Source organism: Haliotis rufescens, unplaced genomic scaffold, assembly GCF_023055435.1.
Source record: "Haliotis rufescens isolate VD_foot unplaced genomic scaffold, xgHalRufe1.0.p SCAF_5, whole genome shotgun sequence".
Classification (NCBI taxonomy): domain Eukaryota; kingdom Metazoa; phylum Mollusca; class Gastropoda; order Lepetellida; family Haliotidae; genus Haliotis; species Haliotis rufescens.
Genome location: NW_025964223.1, coordinates 62,225,628 through 62,253,203, shown reverse-complemented (window position 1 = coordinate 62,253,203; position 27,576 = coordinate 62,225,628). Strand labels below are relative to the sequence as shown.

At 39.0% G+C, this 27,576-nt stretch overlaps 2 pseudogenes; both read right to left on the bottom strand.

The window, feature by feature from the left end:
• Positions 1 to 4,519: 4,519 nt before the first annotated feature.
• On the bottom strand, positions 4,520 to 7,428 carry LOC124143858 (annotated as a pseudogene).
• A 4,920-nt stretch (positions 7,429 to 12,348) lies between these two features.
• LOC124143857 lies at positions 12,349 to 15,359 on the bottom strand (annotated as a pseudogene).
• Between the last annotated feature and the right edge of the window lie 12,217 nt (positions 15,360 to 27,576).

The following is a 27,576-nucleotide window of genomic DNA, read 5'->3' as shown; positions in this document are numbered from 1 at the left end:
ACCTTAAAACATTCTTAAAACGTTTTGTGAGCGTGTCTATATGGTTTCAAAAACGTTAACAAAAACCGTTTTCAAAAACTAAATGTGTGGAGTTTCTTTTACGTATTCAGAACGTTTCCAAAAACATTTTAGTTAGAAATATTATGGAAACCTAAAAACCTTCTTAAAACGTTTTGAAAACGTTTCCACATGGTTACAACAAAATTCGAAAAAGGGGGTTTTCGGTGAAAAATAGAAATTGCCTGCCTAAAAAATGACACTGTTAAAAGGTTGCTTATCGTCAGGCTCATAGAGTTAAATAAAAATATATATCTGCTTTTATAGCTGTGACCGAAAATATATCTGATCTCTTTAGAAAGTTCCAGGTCTACAAATCAACTCTATATAGTATTTTTCAACTTTCAGTCATGGAACGTGTCCTTTTAACAAAGAACTCCAAGACACAGTTGTGTTGACATTTTAATATTTTAAGATAATTGAAAACTTATACACTTTTCGCAATTATTGAATGACAGAATCTTTTTCCTTTGGTTTGGTTTTTATCAACTTCCCTGAAATGCAGAAATTGTTTTTATTAATCTCGAGAAGGTATTTGAAATATATATGATAAGAAACATTCAATTGGAGATCAAGTTTTATCAATATTCTAACAACAATGTATAATATGCAAGTGTTTGATGGATACATATGTTAACATTCATAGAACACAATATATTTATGCAAATACAGACAATGGGATTCAACAACTGTACTTGCATTAACATAATTCACAGCCCCAGGAATTTTGGTGTATTCCTCAATGATCCAACATTCCTGTTGTGCCTCGTGTCTCAGTTACACCCTTGCTGCAGTGAAAACAACAATGTACCACTTTAGAACAGTCAAAACTATATTCAATAAGCATATATTTATAGTTCATCCCCAAAAAATACATATATTGTATAATTGTTTAAAACACCAGTAATACAATTATCAAGTTCATACCAAAATAAGAAACACCTTACGTAATTTGGTTTAAATGTCATGCTCCGGTCTGAAAGAATGGATTCTTGGCAAGACCAACCAGGGATTGATATTGTGAGCCACGTCCAACAACCCTTGTCGGAGTTCAATGACACACAATTAGTCTTCAATTTGCCTCCCATTAGGCAGCTGTTAGTACTACCATGGATTATTAGGGACTAATTCTATCCCGGAATCTAAATGGAAATAGATATATCAAACAGCCTTTGTTACTAATTACGACTCACATCTTCATCACTGCGCAGTTTACAGGTACAGTACAATTTTGAAATATATATCATATAAAATTTATTTGGTTCTACAATTATTGAACATAATATAGTTCAATTTCATTCTGTACAGTACATGGCAAAATATGGAGATCGGAAACCGAACGAATATGTTTGCTATCAATTTCATTGTATTTTTCATTGGTGCACATTGGCTACAACTATCTCACCTTAATAATCGACAAACGATGACCAACTCACTGACAATATATTGTAATAACTTTTGACTATTACCATTCACAAGCGTATCACCACACCACCAAGGACCAAGTACCGCAAACACCCCGTTATAGCGCGACGCGAGACTCTACACGTTTTTATTAGAAGGGTGACGAATATACTTATCGTAAAATGATGAATTGATTCTTTGGGGGAAATATTAAAAATACACATTGTAAGCGCTTTGTTATAATATAACTTTAGAGAACACCAACAACCAGATGATCCACATTCAGTCAGAGCTAATTAGGCCTATTCGCAATTGGCAAGCATGTTTCTGTCTCTTCCCGAAAATACAATTTAATAACATCATTTAGCGCTGTAGACTATGGCGATAACTAGCAGCCTACAGGTGATTAACCTGAAAATACTTCCATTGTTTTGATAAACTCTTTTCGCTGTATAACAGAAATCTACTCAACCTTTCCAACGGGCTGAAATGAGCGAAATTGTTTCACCAAAATCAAAGTCAAGATGAGTACATCTACAGTAAACTTTAAATAGAAATTATTTCAGAAATGGCGATAACAGTCAGTGGTCAGTAGGCGATGTAGTGGGATCGAAAACCGAACTTAATATTACGGCAACAAAACGCCACCCGAGTGAGTGAGTGAGTGAGTTTAAACTTTACGTCCCATCGGCATTATTTCAGCCATATAGCGACAAAAAGAAAAAACAAAACTCCGCCCGATTGAATTCTGAACAAACATATACTGCTTGCGCTTGATAATTACCCTTTGTATCCAACATAATTTTAATAATATGGGAAAAAACCTTCGGCATCTTTCACCACTATATACATCATGGTCTGTGTATCAAATATTAATATCAACTATTGCTCCACACAAAGGGAAAGTTGATCATTGGACAGTAAAAGTATCCCTCTTTTCTAACACACCGGTAAAACTGTAAACATGGTAATAACATTTTTGTGCTCCAAGGCATAACCTACATCTTTCAAAATATATCCTCCACTTTAGCTTCTGTTTCTTAAGTTTTTTATATAGTGATTCATATACAAATGCTTGTGATATAGTCGAAATCGTACAAATGCTTTTAGTTGAGATTTATTAAGATTATGGAAAGGGTTTTGTCGCTTTGATTTAACAAAGCGATCCAGCTGTTAAGGAGACATATAAAGTCATCCATTGTGTCATGACGTCAGAGCGTTTCACACGAAACAAATAACTGCGAAATAATGTTGTTTGCACATCTGTTTGTTGCTTAACGCCAGCAGCACACCAGCTGTATGACGGCGGCCTGTAAATAGTCCATGGCACGATGACATGCTATCGACCAAGTCACCGAACACGAACACCCAATCCTCTCACGACCAGCCTTAGTTGCTGAGTATCAATTCTAACCAAGAATACACAGAATGATAACCATTTATTAATAAACTCCGGAAAAATACCAATAACTGTCTACGTTGATATACATTAAACGCGGCTAAATTCGGGAATCAAATGCTCAGAAACTGCATTTAAGTAGTAAAAGGGAAGCCAAACTCGTGTAAATCGCCAGTCCCAGGAGATTTGACACAATTTGTACAAACATGACTGTCTGCCTGCTAATCATATATATTTTGACGTATATTAAAGTATTACATGGTATATCCTCATTACGCATACACATATGCATTTGCCCAGTCTCATGCAAAGTACAAATTACAGCTTCTAGCCAGGATAGGGGCGGTCGGGTAGCCTAGTGGTTAAAGCGTTCGCTCGTCACGCCGAAGACCCGGTTTCGATTCCCGACATGGGTACAATGTGTGAAGCCCATATCTGGTGTCCCCCGACGTGATATTGCTGGGATATTGCTAAAAGCGGTGAAAAACCACACTCACTCACTCACTCTAGCCAGGATATAAAGATAACAGTGTCAATGAATAACACATTCATATCCCTGAAAGAGGGTCTTTGGGCAATGCAAATGCCATGGAACACAAGAATGTTATTACCATGTTCACAGTCTTTCCATTGTTTTAGACGAGAAGAATTATTTCTACCATCAAACGATCAACTTTCCCTTTGGGTGGAGCAATAGTCCAGCAGCTGCTACCTTTGGCGCCTTCACAACCTTTGAGGTACAAGCGAGCATGCTCTTTCTTCCAAGATAAACAAAGTTTGTGTTTGTTGCCTGCCACCGTGACACATGCTCATCACATTGTTAGAATCATACAAACTAATCTGCTGAGAGCAGAATTTCTGATGAATATAGAATGGGTTTTGTATGTATTTTATTGGATGCTGATTATGTTTCACTTTGAACAAGAACGCATGCTCGATTTACTTCAAAATTTGATAGGGGAACGCTATTCCTAGAACCAGTGCCCTCAACCAAAACAAGGGCACAAACCACCTGAATGCCAAACTTAGTTCAACTCTTACGAGTAGCAATGGATGCCCAGGTTTTTACCCTAGGTTACCGAGGGGACCTCTGTTTTGGATTTCGTTCCTGGTAATTGTGAGGTGACATTTACTTAAACATTCTCACATTTACTAGGGAACTCATGAAAATTGGCGGCTGTTCAGTTCACGATCTACCGATCTACAGGGCGCATTTGTTGGTAACAGCAACTCATTTAACTTTCATCCCCTTCCTGTTACAGCTGTGTAAATAGAGGCTACAAAACACTTTTGGCGTATTACATCATACTGTGTATGGTAAGAATCAGCGTCGCCGTTTCCATAAAATTACATATAGCGTGTACTGTTCACGTATTACATACTATCACATAATGGGTGGTTAATTTATATATGATCATCAATTATTGAGGAGTTTTGTTATATCTAGTGAGTTATTATGTAGGAAAATAACAATAAGCACATGTATTTATTGTTTTGAAATTTCCTGACATTGGCTATATCTTCAGTAGTATTTCAGGCCATAAGAACCAACAGAGACAGGTATGTAGTTTTTAAAGCCTTGACATGTCACTGCACATTTTCCACAAACGCATCATACAGACTGGGCCTTTTCCTGTCAAAAAAAGATAACCCACTTTGAACGGTTGGTCTATTTTATTCGTGAAACGTCATCTGCCTGTTTTACAAGAGTGTCTTTTATTGTGTCTGGACCCAGTTGTAGAAGGAGGACACACGAGTGTAGACACTGGGGTAGCTGCCAGAGCAGGAGCTGATACCCCATGATGTGATTCCAGTCAGCCTATTACCGCATACCAGCGGGCCACCACTGTCACCCTAAAACACAAAGTAATTTGTCAGTTTAAACCTATATAGAGTATTATCACACGTTAATGGAATATATGCGATGGTAATTCACAATGACAAACACGTCATACTACAACAACGTATCCGTATGATAAATCATTTCATGTGAAACAACGTAGTACTCTTGCAGAGATAGCGGTAGGGCTAGTGCAGGAATGGCTTAACTATGTGATTTATATGTCAACAAATGTAGGCGTGGTAACGTGAACTCACACTGCAGGCAGATCTGCCAGACTCAAAGATACAGATGTGTCCAGTGTTGACGGTGGCACCACCGATACCAGACCATCTGCTGGAACAGTCGCTGTTGGTCAGCACGGTCATGTCGACCTTCTGAAGGTTGTTGGGGGTGCTGCCACCTCCTACGGGAACAAACACATGGTACATGTACTGCCACATTGATGTAGTGTGCATAGTTAGTATGGACAAATGAACTGTAACATGGTAACAAAAGACTGTACTCAATTAGGAATACTGACCACTGAGTCTTCCCCATCCGCTGATCGTACATGTTTGTCCGGCATAGTCGTTGCTACCAGAAGCCAGACTGACGGTTCCCACAGCTGAACTGCTTGTGTCCATTGAGCTTGTGAGCCTCAGGACTGCGATGTCGTTAGGATAGCCAGCAGCATTACCATTGTAGTTAGGGTGCTACACGAGATTAACAGACACAATAGTGCTCAGTAGCTGACACTTGAAACTGTCAACACAATATAATTCCCTGTGTTACATTTCCATTTCGAAATCCAAATATGAAAGTAAACTGTAGGCGATAGGCATTATGTGAAAATGTTAAATCTAAGGGACATAACTCACGTTGGTGTAGGAGGTGACTGAGGAGTACTGTTCAGTGCCATCAACATTGTTCATTCTAAGCATGCCAAAGCCGAGACGGTAACTGCTGGCGCTGTGAATATCATGAGAGAGACATTTTCAGGGTTGCATGAGCATTGAGTAATTAAAACATTCCTCACACTAGTGCCACTAAACCAATAATTCAAATATTTCCTCAGAGTTTCTCTATGCTAAAACATCTGAGCTTTCATCCGGTTGTGTAAAATGGTTCTATAAAGGGAAGGGGAATGTTTAGAAATCTGTACTTTCTATGAATATGTTGGTGTTTCCTTTACCAATTATCTTCCTTATTTCAAACCAAACAAGCATCAGTGCAATACGAAGATGTTCTTGGTGACACTATGTACAAATCAGTTTTGATATCAATTTAAGTCCAATAATACCATGGGAAAATGAGGTGTGGGGACTAAACAAGTTTAATGCTTTGGGAAAAGTACACACATTTCCATGCAAATTGTGTAACAGATAATTCAGACTGATGTGAACAATCACTGTATAGGATTGGATATGGTTATGCATGTTGATGAGTATGTTGAATATCACGACTACGAAGACTGGCGGATAAAAGTTTTACAAAAATGGGTTCAAACCTTAATAGTATCAAGCAGATGCCTTTCTTATAGATTTTTAAATTCGCATATATACACTGAACATTATTTATTACTTTGTAATGTTTCGAATAGATCTCGCCAGATTTCGATTGTTTTTGGTTGTACCTGGGCGATATGTGCCTCATTTCGAAATAAATATATATCAGATTATTACTTTGTGTTTCCAAATGTGTTAAATTTGAGTGTCTGTTAAATGCCCCTAATAGCAGTGTAACTTTGCAAGAATTGTCAATGTTTAATTATCATGCTATAATGTATAGACTCTACCACTACCACTACTCTGAAATAATACCTTTGTACTATGGGCCTGTGGCCTCTTCAGTGCAAATTTGATAGAATCTTCCTTTTTCAAAAATAATTTTGTGGTAAACCATACACACTACTTCCTTAACGAAACTACCGTTCAACTTTCAGGACATTCGAAACTGCAATGTCACAATGAAAACAAAATGTTTTATTAGCGAAGTGAATTGCCGTATCGTAAAAATCATATCTTCAGAAGAAAGTTTATATTATGCGAGTCTTTGGCGAGCATAATACACATTTATCATCCAAAACTGGCGCCCACAATAGATATGGCTTGGGTGAGATCAAGCGATATCTACATTGTAGACATCGTGAGAATGAAATTGCATTACAATGCTTCGCAGACCATTGTGACGTCATTGGTTACCATGACGTCACAATCAAATGACATCACTATTGGCTCTGCTACTGAAACTCTTATCAGTACTTTTTACACTCAAGACACTGTTTATTACTCTATTTTCTGCTTCTTGTGTTATCAGTGTACATATTTACCTGCTGGAGAGACAGTGGGCTGCAGTAAGGGCCTTGCTGGTGGTGTAGAGGACGCAGCCACAGATGTGGAACCAGCTGGTGCCGCTCCTCACCTGAAGACTTCCTTGCCAGGGAAACTCTCCAGCAGCTGCATTGCTGCCGCCAACGATGTTGGGGCTGATCTCAGCCAGGGCCGTAGCTACAACAGCATGTATCGTGTGCATGTACAATACAATGTAAGTGATCCTGGTCATATTTAATGTGTTTTATCGTTGAAAACCCGACCATAGTATGACATTAGCTCGTTCTTTGTAACATTTGGAATAAGAATACCAACTTACCGGCCAAGGTGCAGAGAAGGATGTTGAGAAGTGCGTTCATCTTTGGGAATCGAGATGAAGTGACAATGTGTGCAGACAGGTAGTCTTTTATACAGATCAGGGAAGAAATCATATGTTCTTCTCCCACCATCATAAATGTGCCATTATTCATAGTGTAGCCAAACTGATACCACTGTGAAGATTTATGGTTCTTACTTGCGAACATCAGCGTTACTCAACAACTCATTGAGGATGTCAAGTGATGTAACAGTATTTCATAATATTGATTATACATCTTATATTTGTCAGGCCACAATCTATCATACGCTTTTTAAGTTAATATTAATATGCAGCTGAACTTGCAACTAACCAAATTAACTGTTTAGTAAATACACATTTTAAACCATTAATTGGTGTTATTAACAACTGAACTGAGACTATAAGCAACAACGACAACGGTTATTTTCCCAACCTACACTTTACTGCAAGTATACTGCAATTTAACACATATGTTTTCTCTCTCATGAGAGAAATGTGATTGGTGGGCAATCCTTACCATAATGGCATTTGAAGAGGGTTTACAAAGAAGCTGAGGTGGCGACCAGGGTGTTCATCATAATAAGGACGTATAATTATTTGAATATTGTCAGTAGTTTGTCTTATGTATAAGTTCGTCAAAGACATATCGAATGCATCGCCTATGACATCCATTTTTTAGTGTACCAAGGTGATTTTACTTCGCAGTAACCATCCACATGTTCAAAACCTGATATTGATTACTCCACGTGGTAAATTTGAGCATAATTACGCAATTCTAGGTTGTAATTTTGCTTTTCAGAATGTAAAACCATCAGAATGTCTCCTTCAATTCAACGTTTCAACCCTTCGTTATATTTATGAACATGTGAAAAAACAGCAGGTGTTTCGCAAGATCTGACGACATATGTGCGTACATGTACAGACTATACAAGCATCGTACTCCCAGGACAGCCGACGCTAAGACCGTCACTCTCCTCTGTACTGTGGCCATCATTATAAATCTCCTCATACAATTTCAAATGCTATTACAAAGTGTGTGAGGGGTGCAGGGATGGAGAGAGGGGGAAAATCAACATTCGATGCGAATTAATTAATATAATAGCTAAAAAGTAACACCTCAAACCAGGTCTTAATTCTGCATGCCCTTCACGCCAAGTGGAATCTGTTTCGGCAGAAACACTAGGCTGGTTATTCTGTTGCATTGACTATTTATATTTACTTGAAAGTAAAGCCTCCCTGTCTATATTCAAAGGTCAATGGGATGATGTTACCGGATGTATATAGCTATGGAGTAAACCACTCCCGCAACCCCGCAACCCCGCAACCCCGCAACCCCGCAACCCCGCTCCCCTTTGTAAAGTGGAAATTTAGGGGTAAGATATTTATACAAGAAGTGGGCCTCTCCATGGACACCAACTCTCCTCCCCTTCTTGCGATTTGAAGAATTCAAAGAGCGTCATACGAATCTTGCTCAAAACTTGCTTGGTCAGGGTTACAAGATTCTGTGAGGGTTACAACCCTTGGCTTTCAATCACCATGCCCGCAAGATTTAAAAACGTTTTATAATAGACATACGGAGAACACTTGCAAATTTGACACATCAGTGATGAAATGGTGTCTGATGCAATTCTATCAGTACCATGTGTTCCCGTGTTTTTCCCGGTGAACAATTGATTTACTTTTGCATGTGTTTTTGACCTGTTCCACCGGAAGGGCAGGATACACTCACCTTTTCGCGAACACCTGGGCCTAGATTTTCGAAACGATCGTAGAACTAAAATTATCGTTAATTTGTCGTAAGGAAATCGTAGGCTATCGTAGCATATTTTCGAAACTATCATAGCCCTAAGATATCTTAAGATTGTCGTAAATCTAAGATAGCCCCATACCTGTCGTAAGTTTATTTTATCTTCATCCAAGATGGCGGCATACTTTTCCCATAGATATTGTGCCAAACAATTAGTCTGCTTTACGTTCAAACATTGACATTTCATTTTGTAAAACTTAGTGATTCAAATTGGCACTTCGAAAACATGAAGAACGCGTCAAGGATTTCACGTCAAAAATGTTCTTAATCGCGACAGCGATCCACATAACTGTGGAGTCGATAGCTTACAATATATTTCTCTCCGAGTCCATGCTGAAGAAGTGTGAAACAACATACCATTTCGATATTTTGGGAAGGATAAAAACGGAAGGTGTCGGCAGGCTACAGTAATGACCGTGACCTTATTGATAACTCAGGGGGAGTTAAGAAATGTGTTGAAGCACGCGCTGATGCACGCAGGTTGTTGCGTGCATTTCATGCCTCCGACAGTAAAGTTGATAGACAGCTATATTCATCGACATGGAAATACTATAAAGAAATTTCTGTAACTAAATCACAGTATTACAGATCAGTTTTGGTGGAAAAACTGGTGTCTTCTTGGGAAATAAGTAATAATAAGATATTTGGGTCTTTAGTCTCAAAAAGGACTTATGCCCCGATAGGTATCGTAGCTCTGAACGATCTGCGACAGGTTTACGATAGTTTCGAAAATCTATCTTATCTTAACCTTAAGATATCTTATCTTGGAACGAAAGTTGTTAAGATATATCTTAGCTAAGATCGTTTCGAAAATCTAGGCCCTGGTATCATCACTATTTGATTGTGATTCATAAACACATGCTCATGATATAGTCTGAATTGTACAATCGAATCTGCTTTATACACAATACAAACCATACGCACAATACACAATACACAAGACACAATAATGATTATCGATCAATAAGATCAATGAAGAACGAAGCGGGGTTTATTTCATTGTTCTATCATGACGTCATTTCGGAAGATTCCAACATACGCTCGCAACTGGATGACGTCGTATATATGAATGACGTTAATTTTGAGAAGGAAGTGTATTGTGAGTTGTTCCCCATTTTTACGCAGTGGCCGAACGATCGCAACCCAAACTGGGGAAAATATGTCAATTGGCATTGGGAGAAACGGTACAGATAATCGACGTGAGGATTGTGATAATATGCGGGAAATTCCAAATTGCACAGACCTGTTCATAAAATGGACTTGTCCGCTATTGCCGAGGTCGGATTCTAGTCAGGGAGTCATCATTATTAAAATATGGGTAAAACATTTTAAACATCTCCAAAGGGGCTGTACAAAATGGTGATATCTCACATAAGTAATAAACGACCCGTGGTCGTTGTTTATCGTACAATAACACACTGTAGGGAGAATAAACCAATCGGGACTATGCTCCTCATAGTTTATTCACTCTGCAGTGTTTTATTGTAGGATAAACAACGACCGCGAGTCATTTATATCTTTAATACATGTACTTCAGCACTGATGGTGTTAATTTCATTACCACAATGTCCCGTTGAGATTCCGGGTTAGAATTGATGCCCAGTAAACTATGCTGTTCGTTAGATCGGATGGAGTGATCAGGCCCGGTGGATTGCATATCATCATGCCCCGACGGAATTGATCGTTGCTTCTAATCAATCACTGGATTGTCTGTTCCAGATTCGATTATTTACAGGCCGTCGTCATACAAGCATCGTTTATCAATCACCATCAAATTAGTTTAGCAAACAAGCTAAAGTAGCTGATATATTTGGAAAGATGTAGGATATGCCATGGAACACAAGCATGTTATTACCATGTTCACAGTCTTACCATTGTGTTAGATAAGAAGGATTATTTCTACCTTTCAATGATCAACTTTCCCTTTGGGTGGAGCAATAGTCCAGCAGCTGCTACCTTTGGCGCCTTCACAACTTTTGAGGTACAAGCGAGCATGCTCTTTCTTCCCACATAAACACAGTTTGTGTTTGTTGCCTGCCACCGCGACACATGCTCATCACATTGTTAGAATCATACAAACTAATCTGCTTAGAGCAGAATTTCTGATGAATATAGAATGGGTTTTGTATGTATTTTATTGGATGCTGATTATGTTTCACTTTGAACAAGAACGGAGTCTTCTTAGATATCCGTGGAAGATGGCGTGAAGATAATATGATAGAAGATAATGGTGATAAATCTAAATCATGCATTTAAGTACTCTATAAACCCTTTGCTCTTGTTATGCTTTCAGTTGTGGTCATTTGGTTTTAGCTACTGTCGACAAGACCATATGGATCGTGAGATGAAATGAGGTTTAACGTCACGTTCAAGAGTATTACAATTATATAGTAACGTGCGTGCGTGTGGCTGTTGTTCCTGCTTGTAGTAGTCCGGACTTAGTGCGCTCTTTGAAATCTTGATGCAAAGAGCATGCTCGATTGACCTCAAAATTTGAGAAGGGAACGCTATTCCTGGAACCAGTGCCCTCAACTAACACAGGGGCAAAAAACACCTAGTTCAACATCTCTCGAGTAGCAATGGGTGCCCAGGTTTTTACCCCAGGTTCCCGAGGGGACCTCTGTTTTGGATTTCGTCCCTGGTAATTGTGAGGTGACACAACTTAACTTAAACATTCTCACATTAATAGGGAACTCATGTAAATTGGCGGCTGTTCAGTTCACGATCTACCAATCTACAGGGCGCATTTGTTGGTAACAGCAACTCTGTTAACTTTCATCCCCTTCCTGTAACAGCTGTGTAAATAGAGGCTACAAAACACTTTTGGCGTATTACATCATACTGTGTATGGTAAGAATCAGCGTCGCCGTTTCCATAAAAATTCATATAGCGTGTACTGTTCACGTATTACATACTATCACATAATGGGTGGTTAATTTATATATGATCATCAATTATTGAGGAGTTTTGTTATATCTAGTGAATTATTATGTAGGAAAATAACAATAAGCACATGTATTTATTGTTTTGAAATTTCCTGACATTGGCTATATCTTCAGTAGTATTTCAGGCCATAAGAACCAATAGAGACAGGTATGTAGTTTTTAAAGCCTTGACTTGTCACTGCACATTTTCCACAAACGCATCATACAGACTGGGTCTTTTTCTGTCAAAAAAAGATAACCCACTTTGAACGGTTGGTCTATTTTATTCGTGAAACGTCATCTGCCTGTTTTACAAGAGTGTCTTTTATTGTGTCTGGACCCAGTTGTAGAAGGAGGACACACGAGTGTAGACACTGGGGTAGCTGCCAGAGCAGGAGCTGATACCCCATGAAGTGATTCCAGTCAGCCTATTACCGCATACCAGCGGGCCACCACTGTCACCCTAAAACACAAAGTAATTTGTCAGTTAAAACCTATATAGAGTATTATCACACGTTAATGGAACATATGCGATGGTAATTCACAATGACAAACACGTCATACTACAACAACATATCCGTATGATAAATCATTTCATGTGAAACAACGTAGTACACTTGCAGAGATAGCAGTAGGGCTAGTGCAGGAATGGCTTAACTATGTGATTTATATGTCAACAAATGTAGGCGTGGTAACGTGAACTCACACTGCAGGCAGATCTGCCAGACTCAAAGATACAGATGTGTCCAGAGTTGACGGTGGCACCACCGATACCAGACCATCTGCTGGAACAGTCGGTGTTGGTCAGCACGGTCATGTCGACCTTCTGAAGGTTGTTGGGGGTGCTGCCACCTCCTACGGGAACAAACACATGGTACATGTACTGCCACATTGATGTAGTGTGCATAGTTAGTATGGACAAATGAACTGTAACATGGTAACAAAAGACTGTACTCAATTAGGAATACTGACCACTGAGTCTTCCCCATCCGCTGATCGTACATGTTTGTCCGGCATAGTCGTTGCTACCAGAAGCCAGACTGACGGTTCCCACAGCTGAACTGCTTGTGTCCATTGAGCTTGTGAGCCTCAGGACTGCGATGTCGTTAGGATAGCCAGCAGCATTACCATTGTAGTTAGGGTGCTACACGAGATTAACAGACACAATAGTGCTCAGTAGCTGACACTTGAAACTGTCAACACAATATAATTCCCTGTGTTACATTTCCATTTCGAAATCCAAATATGAAAGTAAACTGTAGGCGATAGGCATTATGTGAAAATGTTAAATCTAAGGGACATAACTCACGTTGGTGTAGGAGGTGACTGAGGAGTACTGTTCAGTGCCATCAACATTGTTCATTCTAAGCATGCCAAAGCCGAGACGGTAACTGCTGGCGCTGTGAATATCATGAGAGAGACATTTTCAGGGTTGCATGAGCATTGAGTAATTAAAACATTCCTCACACTAGTGCCACTAAACCAATAATTCAAATATTTCCTCAGAGTTTCTCTATGCTAAAACATCTGAGCTTTCATCCGGTTGTGTAAAATGGTTCTATAAAGGGGAATGTTTAGAAATCTGTACTTTCTATGGATATGTTGGTGTTTCCTTTACCAATTATCTTCCTCATTTCAGACCAAACAAGCATCAGTGCAATACGAAGATGTTCTTAAAAATAAATATATATCAGATTATTACTTTGTGTTTCCAAATGTGTTAAATTTGAGAGTCTGTTAAATTCCCCTAATAGCAGTGTAACTTTGCAAGAATTGTCAATGTTTAATTATCATGCTATAATGTATAGACTCTACCACTACCACTACTCTGAAATAATACCTTTGTACTATGGGCCTGTGGCCTCTTCAGTGCAGATTGATAGAATCTTCCTTTTTCAAAAATAATTTTGTGGTAAACCATACACACTACTTCCTTAACGAAACTACCGTTCAACTTTCAGGACATTCGAAATTGGAATGTCACAACGAAAACAAAATGTTTCATTAGCCAAGTGTGTTGCTGTATCGTAAAGATCATATCTTCAGAAGAAAGTGTATATTATGCAAGTCTTTAGCGAGCATAATACACATTTATCATCCAAAACTAGCGCCCACAATAGATATCGCTTCGGTGAGATCAAGCGATATCTACATTGTAGATATCGTGACAATGAAATTGCATCACAATACTTTGTAGACCATCGTGACGTCATTGTAACCATGACGTCACAATCAAATGACATCACAAATGGCTCTGCTACTGAAGCTCTTAGCAGTACTTTTTACACTCAAGACACTACTCTTTACTATCTACGAACTGCAAAAAATTGCAAGAATGATGTTGGATGAGAAATAAAATCTCACCCTCGTATCTTTTGATATCAAATATATCAACACTCATTGATATATTTGATATCAAAAGACACTCGGGTGAGATTCTCTATTTGTATTCCTAATATATGAAATTTACGATACAGAAACACACCAAGGTAATAATTCCTTCAATATATAATCTCATTTTTAAGATAATCATGGTATTTTTCAGTAAAGGAAGTAACTTTAGAAATCGCGTATGACTACACTGTTTGAGTGAACCGTCCCATTATATACTATAGTGCCAAATATTTTTCAGCCATGTTTGTTTGCTGAAACACCCACACATCGGCAAACCCCTAACTAAACTTCTTTCTGATCTATTCATCAAGGAGACATTGCACCGCCCCGTATGGCGCTTAAAGTCGTTCCTGCCATGTGATCTCATTAGCATATTATCGGATCGTGATATCAAGTAATAGGAGTTTTACTTCTTAACATGGTTTAATTGCATGTTTCTGCTTCTTGTGTTATCAGTGTACATATTTACCTGTTGGAGAGACAGTGGGCGGCAGTGAGGGCCTTGCTGGTGGTGTAGAGGACGCAGCCACAGATGTGGAACCAGCTGGTGCCGCTCCTCACCTGAAGACTTCCTTGCCAGGGAAACTCTCCTGCAGCTGCATTGCTGCCGCCAACGATGTTGGGGCTGATCTCAGCCAGGGCCGTAGCTACAACAGCATGTATTGTGTACATGTACAATACAATGTAAGTGATCCTGGTCATATTTATTATGTTTTATCATTGGAAACCCGACCATAGTATGACAACTGTTAAATAGATCAGAGACATTTGGAATAAGAATACCAACTTACCGGCCAAGGTGCAGAGAAGGATGTTGAGAAGTGCGTTCATCTTTGGGGATCGAGATGAAGTGACAATGTTTGCAGACAGGTAGTCTTTTATAGAGGTCAGGGAAGAAATCATATGTTCTTCTTCCACCATCATAAATGTGTCATTATTCATAGTGTAGCCAAACTGTTACTACCGTGAAGGTTTATGGCTCTTACTTGCGAACGTCAGCGTCACTCAACAACTCATTGAAGATGAACGTGATGTAACAATATTTCATAATATTGATTATATATCATTTATTTGCAAGGCCACATTCTACTGTACGCTTTTAAAGTTAATATTAATATGCAGCTGAATTTACAACTAACCAAATTAACTGTATAGCATATACACATTTTTAAACCGTTGATTTGCGTAATTAACAGCTTAAACTGAGACTATAAGCAACAACGACAATGGTTATTTTCCCAACTTACATTATACTGCAAGTGCTAATTTAACACATATGTGTTCTCTCTCATGAGAGTAATTTGATTGTTGGGCAATCTTAAATATAAGACTTTGAATAGGGGTCACAAAGAAGCTAAGGTGGCGAATACGTCCAGGGTATTCATCATAATAGGAAAGCATGGATAAAACCCTGAATATTGTATCAATAGTTTGTCTTGTGAATCAGTTCATTTAAGACATATCGAATGCATTGCCTATGACATTCATTTTTTGTTGTTCCAAGGTGATTCACTGCGCAGTATGCAACCACATGTTTATGTTCACAACACTTGAAAACCTGATATTGATTTTTCCACGTGGTAGCTTTGGGCATAATTACGCAATTCTAGGTTGTAATTTTGCTTTTCAGAATGAAAAACCATCAAAACAGTCTCCTTCAATTCAACGTGTCAATTCTTCGTTATATTTATGAACATGTGAAAAAACAGCAGGTGTTTTGCAAGATCTGACGAAATATGTGCGTACATGTACATACTATACAAGCCTCGTAATCCCAGGACAGCCGACGCTAAGACCGTCACTCTCCTCTGTACTGTGGCCATCATTATAAATCTCCTCATACAATTTCAAATGCTATTACAAAGTGTGTGAGGGCTGCAGGGATGGAGAGAAGGTGGGAATCAAAATTCGATGCGAAGTAATTGATATAGCTAAAAAGTAACACCTCAAACCAGGTCTTAATTTTGCGTGCCCTTCACGCCAAGTGGAATCTGTTTCGGCAGAAAAGCTAGGCTGGTTATCCTCATGGATTTACAATTTACATTTACTTGAAAGTAAAGCCTCCCTGTCTGTATTCAAAGGTCAATTGGAAGACGTTACCGGAGGTTTATAGCTATGGAGTAAACACCTCCCGCACCCCCGCACCCCCGCACCCCCGCACCCTCGCACCGCTATGTAAAGTGGGCAGAGAGTATGCTTTTTCTTCTAAGATCTCAAAGAGCGTCATACGAATCATGCTCAAAAGTTGTTTGATCAGGGTTACATCATGCTGTCAGGGTTATAACCCATGGCTTTTAATCGCAATGCCTGCGGGATATTTCGTTGTGGGGGACATTTCCAAATTTGACACATCCGAGACAAATTGGCGTCTAATTCAATTCCATCAGTACCATATGTTCACGTGTTTATCAAGGTGAACAATTGACTTGCCTTTGCATTATTTGATGACGGGTGCCACCGGTGGGGCAGGATACACTCACCTTTTGCGAACCCCTGGTATCATCACTGTTTAATGGTCATTCATAAATACATGCTCATGTTACAGTCTGAATCGTACAATCGACAATTTGAATATGGGAAGGGGTTTGTCGCTTTTATTAATATTTGGAAGAAGTGCTGTTGTACCTTTGCACAACCAAAGCTGAACATCCTATGTATCCACAAGAGAATTTGAAGTAATGGTGTTTGGATACAAGAAAACAGTTTCCAATACCGATTTCGAATACCATCAGGCCCTGGCGCCGTATTAGATTTGGACCTTCTAGTTACATTTTTCAGGCAATCAGGTGTAATGAAACATGGTGGCCTTATTGATTCATGCACACTTTCTTTGTAATCCTCGAGCCATGTTCCTCTAGGTTACAGTTGCCGGGTATGGACCACAACTGTTTCCAAAACCTTTCACTTGAATCCATGGTGGGTCTTTCCATCGTACGACTTATGCACAGAAGTTGTTAGATCAAGGTTACAACATTCAAGGTCTCAGTAACGCTTTCAAAAAGGTTTTTGCTAGACATGTGGAGGACATTTCAAAAGTTGACGCCATCAGTGACAAAAAAAGTGTCCGATGCAATTCCTTATTTTAACTTTAGTAGATATTTCTTATGATTATAGAAATGTTTTTGTCTCTTTAACTTCCCAGGAAACTTCAGATGGTATTTTCATTCCTTTTTGACAAATTGTGCAGAGCCTTTGAAGACAAAGATCTAACCCAATCTTAAGTTTCCCCATTTGGTGACAAATGCCACAAACTCACTCACTCTTCAGGGAAATACGCTAGTAACCCCAGAAGTTGGATACACGTGGGTGGCGTAACAATACGATCAATACGAGAGGCTATTTCACTAAACGGGGTGCTAGGGAAAACGATCTTAACGTTCCTAAATATGGTGCACCGCGATAGGCTCTCGGGTGTAAAAGACGTTCCGATTGTAACGGTATATCTTGTAAAAGAAGGGAAGGGACAGCCCAATCGGGACTGCGCTCCTCATGGCTTATTCTCCCTGCAGTGTTTTATTGTACGACAAACAACGTCCACTGGTCGTTTATTTCTTCAGTACAAGTATTTGAGGGTACGCATTGACAGGATTTTTGGTGTTACTAAATTGATGCCAATCCACCTATGCTTTTCGTAAGGTCGGATCTGTTGATCAGGCTCGATGGGTTGCATGTCATCGTGCCCCGACGGCGTTGATCGGTGCTGGCAATCAATCACTGGATTGACTCGTCCAGACTTGATTATTTACAAGCTGTCGTCATACAGCTGCAATATTGCTGAGTGTGGTGTTAAACAACAATGAAACATTACCATAGTTAAATTAATTGTTGACACATCTCGTTTTCAGCTGGGCAAGTGTTTGCCGTTGAAGTTCTCATTAATTTTCGTCCATCGTATAGATACGATCCAGGCACTGACAAATTGGATACCAGGTAGACCATACATTTAAAGGGGAACTCCGTGATCTGATACTTGCTTCCTGGTCCAGAAAAAAAGATTAGCTTGTTTATTAACGACGCACAATAGTGCAGCTATATGACGGCGGTCTGTAAGCCATCGAATTTAGACCAGAAAAGCCAGTGCTTTTCTTACAAAACGTGGTGACAACAGATACAGTTACTTATCTATATTCAGAGGTTCCGCACAATTTGTCAAAAGTGATAGCATATGCCATCTGAAGTTCACTGGGAAAATAATATGTGAAATGCTGGACTGCCTCATTGATAAGATCAATGTACAATTTGAGGGGAAGGCATTTAGTAGGCATGAAGTAGGCATCCCCATGGGCACCAATTGTTCTCCCCTTCTTGCGTATCTGTTGCCTTGTGCATATGAATTTCTGCTCGGTAAAAAGTCAAACCAAGGTAATTTGACCAAGAAGTTTAACTTACACTTCACATATATCGACGATCTGATATCATCTAATAATCATCAAATAGGCAATTCCCTTCCACTGATTTACCCACCTGAACTAGAAAGGAGACGCGTGAGACCGCCTAATCTTTTTTATATTCACATCATAAAGATTCAGAGTGACAAACAGTCCCCAGAAGACACTAGGACAGGAGGGATGACTTCAACTTTCCAATTGTCAACTTTCCCTTCATGTCAAGCCTCTCACATCAAATGCTCAAAAACATCTGCAAATCTCATCCTAAGTTAAAGACTTATACTAATTTGCCAGTAACAATAACGGTGAGTTGTCCAAGATGTATTATATCGAGAATGGTATTGCAGTTCACAGCTTGAAAGATGTGATTCACATTCACTTGTTTGCATCTGTTCTTCTGTAAGTACATTGCCTCGTGGGAGCATGACACGTAAGACCAGCCATGGTCTGTCTTGCTGAAATTCCTGGCGTGATTTCCCGTCCACTGCGAGAATCGGTGTCCGCCAGCATGGTTTGACCGGATATTTTGGAAATGTTCAGGGATCCCATCCGGACTAAAGATCAGCGACTACAAACCTGTCAGTGTCCTCTTTCATGCCGGGGTAGGTATTCTACCGGTATTGCCCTTCAGAAAAGGCCGGTTGTGTGTTTGAAGTAGCAATGAAATAGCAGACGTACTATATGTCAACCTTTTATAAAATATACGGAAGCTACATGTACCCGAAAATATCAATACAAATGGTGTAAACTAGTTAACCATGATTTCGATTTGCAACAAGCTGAATTGTTGAATTGGTGGGTGATACCGATACCGATACCGATAGGGCAGGACATGCTTATCTTTTTCGCGAATACCTGTATTATCACTGATTTTAGGTGATCGAGACCGCCTCCGTGGTCTAATGGTAGAGCGTCCGCCCGGAGAGAGGAAGGTCCGGGGTTCGATCCCAAGCCGCATCATACCAAAAGACGTTAAAAGATGGTACTTGTTGTTACCCTGTCTGGCACTAGGCATTAAGGGGCTAAAACAAGGACTGGTCGGCTCGGAGTCAGTATACTGTGTCTGAGTGGGGTATTCATGTTAAAACTGCGGCATGGTATCTCAGTGTGCTGACACTATAAATCGGCATCAGTCCGGACTAGTACAAGCAGACACACACACACACACACACACACACATACACGTGCATGCACGTCGCTATATAAGTGCAATAATATTGGACGCGACGTTAACCCCCATTTCACCTCACCTTAGGTGATCGATTCATACTCTCAGCGCTTCGTTGCCTTTTGGGCCCATTTGAATCTTTTTCAGCGGATAATGGAAACTGATTATTCTATTGTATTGACGTTTTATAAATATTTGATTTTGGGTTTCTATAACGAATTGGTTTTTATAGGATAACCTTGTGGTTCAAGCTTCTGCTCGTCAAGCCGAGGACCCGGGCTCTATTCGTGTACCTTGTCGTCACATGGATTCACTGTTGCGAACAGCAGCCTAAATTCTCACTCACTCACTCACTCGCTGGGGTAGGCTTGTGGTTAAATCGTTTGCTCGTCACGTCAATGACCCGCGTTCGATTTCTTACATGGGTACAATGTTGGAAGACCATTTCTGGTGACCCCGTCGTGCTATTGTTGGAATATTGCAAAAAAACATATTCACTTACTCATTCACTATAACGAGTTGATACCAGTGACTATAGTAAGCGTTGGTTACGAAATCGTATACAGAAGAACGAACATAGCTCCAATGTAAAGCCCACAACAATTTCTATCGAATATATTTACGTGTAAAAATGTTAGGTCAGGTTAGCAACCGCTACAATTGTTTTCCGTAAACTATTATTCATTAATCCCACGACTATGTTGAATAAAATTGAAGACAATACATTTGGTGCTAGAAACGTTCATGGGAACCTTCGTGAAATGTGTTTTGGAAAACTATTTCAACAATTTATTTATGACTTAATCGATGACTTATTGATTAAAATATAAAGAAATCCGACAATTGCTTTTTAATATTGTTAAAGTATATATTTAAAATAGTCCTTGAATTTCAAATTATCTCTTTATATTTGGGTATATGAAAATAAGGATAGTGAATTTGTTTCTCCAATGAAATATTCCAATTATAATTCTGAATCACACTTGATACAACATGAGGTTATGTAACTTTGTGTGTCTCTGGTTTATAGTGATGGCCTTGACATGGCCTTGACTTAGATGGCCTTGACATAGCTGCACATGACACACAATCAGCTTAGTCACAGAGGCTGACCTCAGGTTTACGAATATGTTGAAGACGTATGTTCCCAGTAGTTTCGGCATATCCATCGAGACCCTCGTGTATGAACACGGACCAATCAGAGACGTTCCTGGTTCAGATACAGGCACGCCGTGAATAAAAACTCGATTGCAAACGTGCGCATCATGAAATGATAAAAAGTCGCCGGGCTTTCCTGACACATCAAGCTAACATCCACTGAAAGCTCAAACTATGTTAACAGCCGCATTAAAAACTCACTCACTTGATAACACTTTATATGTGTCCAAAAATAGTCATCATCTATTGCAGTTTCATATTTTGGTCAGTGTACCGCCAATGTGCTACTATCGAAATTCGCATGGCATGAAATGACATTTTCGTCCCCATTTCAGTATCCTGTTGAAGAGGCGTTTTTAAGTTCAACGGATCCGTACAATAGCCGTAAATACATCTACCCCCAAAGAAATCTTCTGTCTTGTCAACCACCTCTACAAATACGGCGGGAAACAGACAAGTTGAAATGTTATTATCTTGAAATGTGAAATTAACTTTCAAATATGACACATTTCATAAAGAACTGCTGACTCGAAAGAAAAGGCAAAAAGGATGAGTATAAAACTGAATTGGTTTGGAATGAACTGGGCATGCATTTGGCGCCGTGTTTCTTCTAATCATTTCAAATGTGCATAAACGTCATTTCGAAACCGCATTGTGACAGATCTACAAGAAACAGGCAAAAAGCACATACACTTCACGTGTTATGTCCTCGCCTTGATGAGTGAGTGTGTTGGGTTTAACGCTGCTTTTAACAGCATAGTAGTTATATCACGGCGTGTCAGCTTAATGTGGGAGGGAAATAGTGAAGCAGGTCTTTGACATTTAACTATTTGTTAAAACCCATGGGTAGGTCTGGTGCTGACAAAAATAAGATTATAATCAGAGCGTGTCCCGGGATCATAGGATTCCGGCTCGCCGATGGGACGTAACTCTTTGCAGGGAATTGTGGCACCTGATACGACAATTCCATACATGCCCCTTCACAGTAATGATGCCATAAATTATGTATGGTGGTGATGGCCGAAACAGTTCGAGTTGTCCGTAGTCTGAGACGCCTTATATTCACATAAAAGCCACAAAACCCTTTCGATATTTATTAGAAATCTCTGCCAAAAAGGTATTATCATATGAAGTCGACCACTGTCCATTTTTTTAATTCCAAGTGTTTACTTATTTCATTTCAATTGGATGCTTTTGGGTCCAGTCAGACTATTTTGTTGCTTTTATGTGAATATAAGGCGTTATATTATCATGGGTTGCATTGATGCACTGGACGTCAACTTATTGTACATTTTGTTGTAGCGTTATTGCCCACTTTAATATGGTAAGTCATCACAGAATATAGCTACAAAAGAAACTATTAGCAATAGTGAATGTTTGGGAAGATATAGTGCCCGTGGAAGTATGAAATGCCGACGTACAATTATCTTGGGGCGAGTTAACGAAGCATACCAAGTGACATTAATTCATTCAGAGTTGCTTCCCTTGCATTGCAAAGCTGGAAATCACACATGCTATTGCAACATTGTGAACATCAAATCTGTGTCCAAACAATATGAATTCAAAACAAATACTGATTATCGAAGCCTGGGAACTTCCAGTTTCCGGTATATTATCAAATTGAAATACCTGTAATTAGTCTTACGTGACGATACATTTTCATCGTTTTGGACCGCCTCCGTGGTCTAGTGGTAGAGCGTCCGCCCGGAGAGCGGAAAGTCCGGGGTTCGATCCCCGGCCGCGTCATACCAAAAGACGTTAAAAGATGGTACTTGTTGTTACCCTGTCTGGCGCTCGACATTAAGGGGCTTAAACAAGGACTGGTCGGCTCGGAGTCCGTATACTGTGTCTGAGTGGGGTATTCAGGTTAAACTGCGGCATGATATCTCGGATATAAATCGGCATCAGTCCGGACTAGTACAAGCAGCCACACACACACGTGCATGCACGTCGCTATATAAGTGTAATAATCTTGGACGCGACGTTTAACCCAATTTCACCTCACCTCATCGTGTTGACGGTTAGGGGCCGACCATTTGACAAACTGGGGCTGCCTGTGATTTTAGCGAAAAAAATACATCTTTCCCGAAAATGCTTGAAATAAATGATTATGCTTCAGACTGTTCAATACAAAAACAAAGTGCCTGCCACAAAAATTACATTGTTACAATGTTTTTCTTAAAAACAATTTCAAGCTCAAAGTTTTAAATAAAAAATATCTGTTACTTAAGCTGCAGTTAAAAAATATTTTCTAATCTGGAAACAAAATACCACTGGTGGTACAGGATAAGCTCACCTTTTCACGAACACCTGGCATCATCAATCTTTCAAACTGATTAATAAATACATGTTCATGATATAGTCGGAATTGAGCAAAGGATTCGGATTTTAGCAGATATTTCTTATGATTATGGAAATTGTTTTGTCGCTTTTATTTACATATATAGTCATACATGTACAGTTAAACATAGTTTTTACTCTAACTCTAATTTTCGTACATAAAAGTCTTTAAAATAATCAACCATATTCATTACGTTACTCTTCTCAGTGTACATCTTTTCGTAAAACAATTTTGTTCCTTTAAGTATATCCTCGCGGGGTTGTATAACTGAGCCATCATGGGTTTTTCCAATTCAATGAGAGATTTTTTCAGAACGTTTGTAAATTCTAATTGAAAAAAATAATTTTTGGTTGGCTTTACTCCAAGTTCAATCCATTTAGATATGATCTATGACCGTGCCTTCGTTGATTATTTATTTCATCCAAGGTATTTCTCACTGTATTAATTTCATTTAAAATACTTTCTTCCAGCGATTTCATTGGCCTTATCCAATTGTTTATATGTTTCTAAGTTTGTTTCTAATTCTGTTTCATTTATGTTTAAAAAAACAATTTAAGTAAATAAATAGTAAATAATTTTACTTCTAATCATTAATAACACGGTTTCCCAGAGCAACTGGTGCTACGTGTCAAATCCCAAATTAAACAATATATTCACCCAGAAATTTGCACGCAAAATAACTGAGGGTGAAAGCAACAAACAACCAACAAGTAGTATATAATCAACAAATGTAATTAAAAATTCACTAACTTTACAAATCTGTACAAATTACTGCGCAGCACTTACAATGGCAGTAAACAATAGAGTGGTAGTACAATATCCAATGGCAGTATATAATGTAATGGCAGTGGTCAGTATCAAATACACAAATACAGTTGGGATAGCAAAAGTCAGTGACTATAATATATATTCACACAGCGGCGACACGGGACATGCTTCCGAGATGGGATAGGCAGGGAATCAGGGATGATGACCGATCCTCACATGAAAGTTGGTTCCAAAGAGATGAAATGTGTGAGAGATATGTAAACACGCTCTTGTCAAAACAAAATAGATTTCTCTAAGTAAACAAACAATTCATTAGTATTGATACACACATTATTTAGAAGCAACCATAACCAAATGAATAAAGATTTATTACAGTGCATGTATGTCGGTCTAATATACGCGATACGTAGGTAGCTTAGACTGGAAATCAGTCGCCTCTGAAGGTATAGTAATATACTCAAAATTATACAATTTAGTGATCAATGCCTTTGACCAAGATGCCGAACCACACATCTTCTTTCACTGTTTGTTACAACCTTAAGGGATCATACAAATCCTCCAATTACCATCCTATATGTCTCACAAGCTGCGTTTGCAAACCTATGGAGCGTATGGTTAATACTCTATTAGTTTGGTATTTGGAAATCAATCATCACATTCCCGATATATTATGTGGTTTCCAGAAAATAGAAGTTCTATTGATCATCTGGTACGTTTAGAATCGTTCATAAAAATGTCATTGTAAACAAACAACATGCTGTATCCATCGTTTTCGATTAAAAAGATCTTGTGATACAACTTGGAAGCATGGCATTTTGAGAGATCTTCATGATGTTGGATTGCGAGGTCGTTTACCTCAGTTTATATCCTGTTTTGTAACCGACAGACAATTTCAAGTCCGTGTGGGTTCCATCCTGTCAGACCATTACAGTCAGGATCAGGGTGTCCCACAAGGGAGTACTTTTGTCTGCCTCGTTGTTCAGCATTAAAATAAAAAGTCTCTCCAAGGTATTGAATGACTCAATTGATGGGTCCCTTTTTTAGTAGATAACTATAATATATCTTGCTGTGGCAAAAATATGAACACAATAGAAAGGCAACTACAGCTTTGTCGCAATAAAATCCAAAAGCGTTCACTTTAGAATGGTTTGAAATTTTCAAAAGCAAAGACAAATTGTAGACGAAATTATGTTCAACAAAGACAGGCAGCGGTAAATCACTTTCATTCGAATATGTACCAGTCGTGAATGTTGATTTTGTGAAACGTTCTCAGATTGGACTATCGATATGTGCGATAGTCCAATTATATTTAGCACAGGAAAGTGAGCTTGATGTGGCAAGGTTGGAAACAAGACTTTGATGACAAGGCTAGTGGACACTCTTGCCTCGGGAAGATGCCGTTACACATGCTTGGGTTGTCAGTCAAGGTTTCACGAAGTAATTTCTTCGGCAATGTCGTATGGGCCACTCGAGATATAGACATTTATTCATTGAAAGGTGTAGATCCTCCGTTCTGTATCCCTTGTGATAAGAGAATCACTGTCAATCATGTCCTGCTTGACTGTACTGATCTTTCCATCACAAGGGATAAGAATTTCAAAGTTTCATCCATCAAGGATCTTTTTAACATAAGTTCTCATTTAGTTCTTGTTTTTTTTAAAGGAAATGGAATTGATTTATATATTTAGTTTGCTATGTTTCGTAAATTAATTATCTTTTACAATTGGTAGTATGAATCAGTAACTGGCATTGCTAGTGGCTATATCCTCGAAGAGGGTTAAAGTAGCATAAAATTATTGTCACCCTGAGAGGGTTTTGTAAGACCACATCATTCAAAGTATTTTATCTACCGCTGTTTAAACTTCAGAATATTTGTTTATCTTAATCTATGGCCAATCTTGACAACAAACACAAGTGGCGAAAGGGGTGGTGTAAATCCTACTGGGGAACAATGCAGGTAGCAAAGGTACTGTAAATCACCTTGGACCCTGGTATGGTGGGATAACTTTAGTTGTTGGTGATCTTTAGCCTGTTTTTATAATGTGTCGTCTGTCATAATCTGATCCTTTCATTGTTCTAAAACTATGATCTGTGATAAATTGATGGTTATTTATATATGATAAAAATGCCTTACTTGTTCAAGTCACGATATGGCTGAAATATTGCCGATGTGACTTCAAATATTAACTTACCTCCTTACTACTACCTTCTTACGTATCCTTTTTCTGTGTGATGCCTGGTTCCAACTGCAAGAGTTTGATAAGTAATAACAACCTTTACCCCTGTATTGTTTGAGTCTGCGTGAACAAGCAAGAGATTAAAAATGTTGATTTGTCCTCAAAATCTTGAAGGATTCTTATTTTTCGCGATTGTATCACATACTCCAATGACTGTCAAGTCCATATGTGCCATTGTGCCTGTTCTTCACCCAAGTTGAGCTGGTATCTTGATAATGCGGCTTTGCATGACAATTAACCGCCAGCCAGTCAGTCAGTGCTTACTTGTCTTGCCGTGTATAGAACAGGAACTTTTAATATGTGCAGCTAATTCACGTTAGACATGGAGGAGTGGTTATCGGTTATGTGTATCGGCGGCTGTGACCACCTGTTTAATAGCGTCGCACATATACGCCGAGAATATACATGTCCATAGACAAAGAGAAGTCAATACAACTTGTTGTACAGTCACTCGTCCAAGGTCCAGTGACGTGCTCAATATCTCCTGCAGCTTTGCATCAACTTGTCCAGAATGGTGCCTTGCATATACCTTTAGATATATGCCAAAAGGGCCACTTATGCAGCGCAGTACTGGAGGGGTAGGTTCAAACCATTGAATATTTATTACCCTGATTAATGGATAAGTGCGCATTCCAATTTGATTCTCAGCTTCATGTGGAGTATACAGCACGACCGTATTATATATAGTCTTATCTTATTTCACTGACAAGAACAGGAACATTCATTCAAAAAATGAACTCACAATGTTAAAAATGCTCCCAGGCTGAACAATATTCAGACTACACCGTTTCATGCCTCATACATCACACAGTCGTGCCAATACCATTTTCTCCGTCAGTACACAGACAAAGAAATAACAAGTCTGCGACTTAAGGTCCATGATAGGTAGGGAAATGTAACTGTCTGTAAACAATAAACTGAAATTTTGCATAAAAGTTTGACGCGCCAGTGATATCTGATACAGTATTGTGAATTGATACGTATTGTCGATTACACAGTGCACAATCCATTATCTCGCCTGAAAGAGATAATGTGTCGAGAA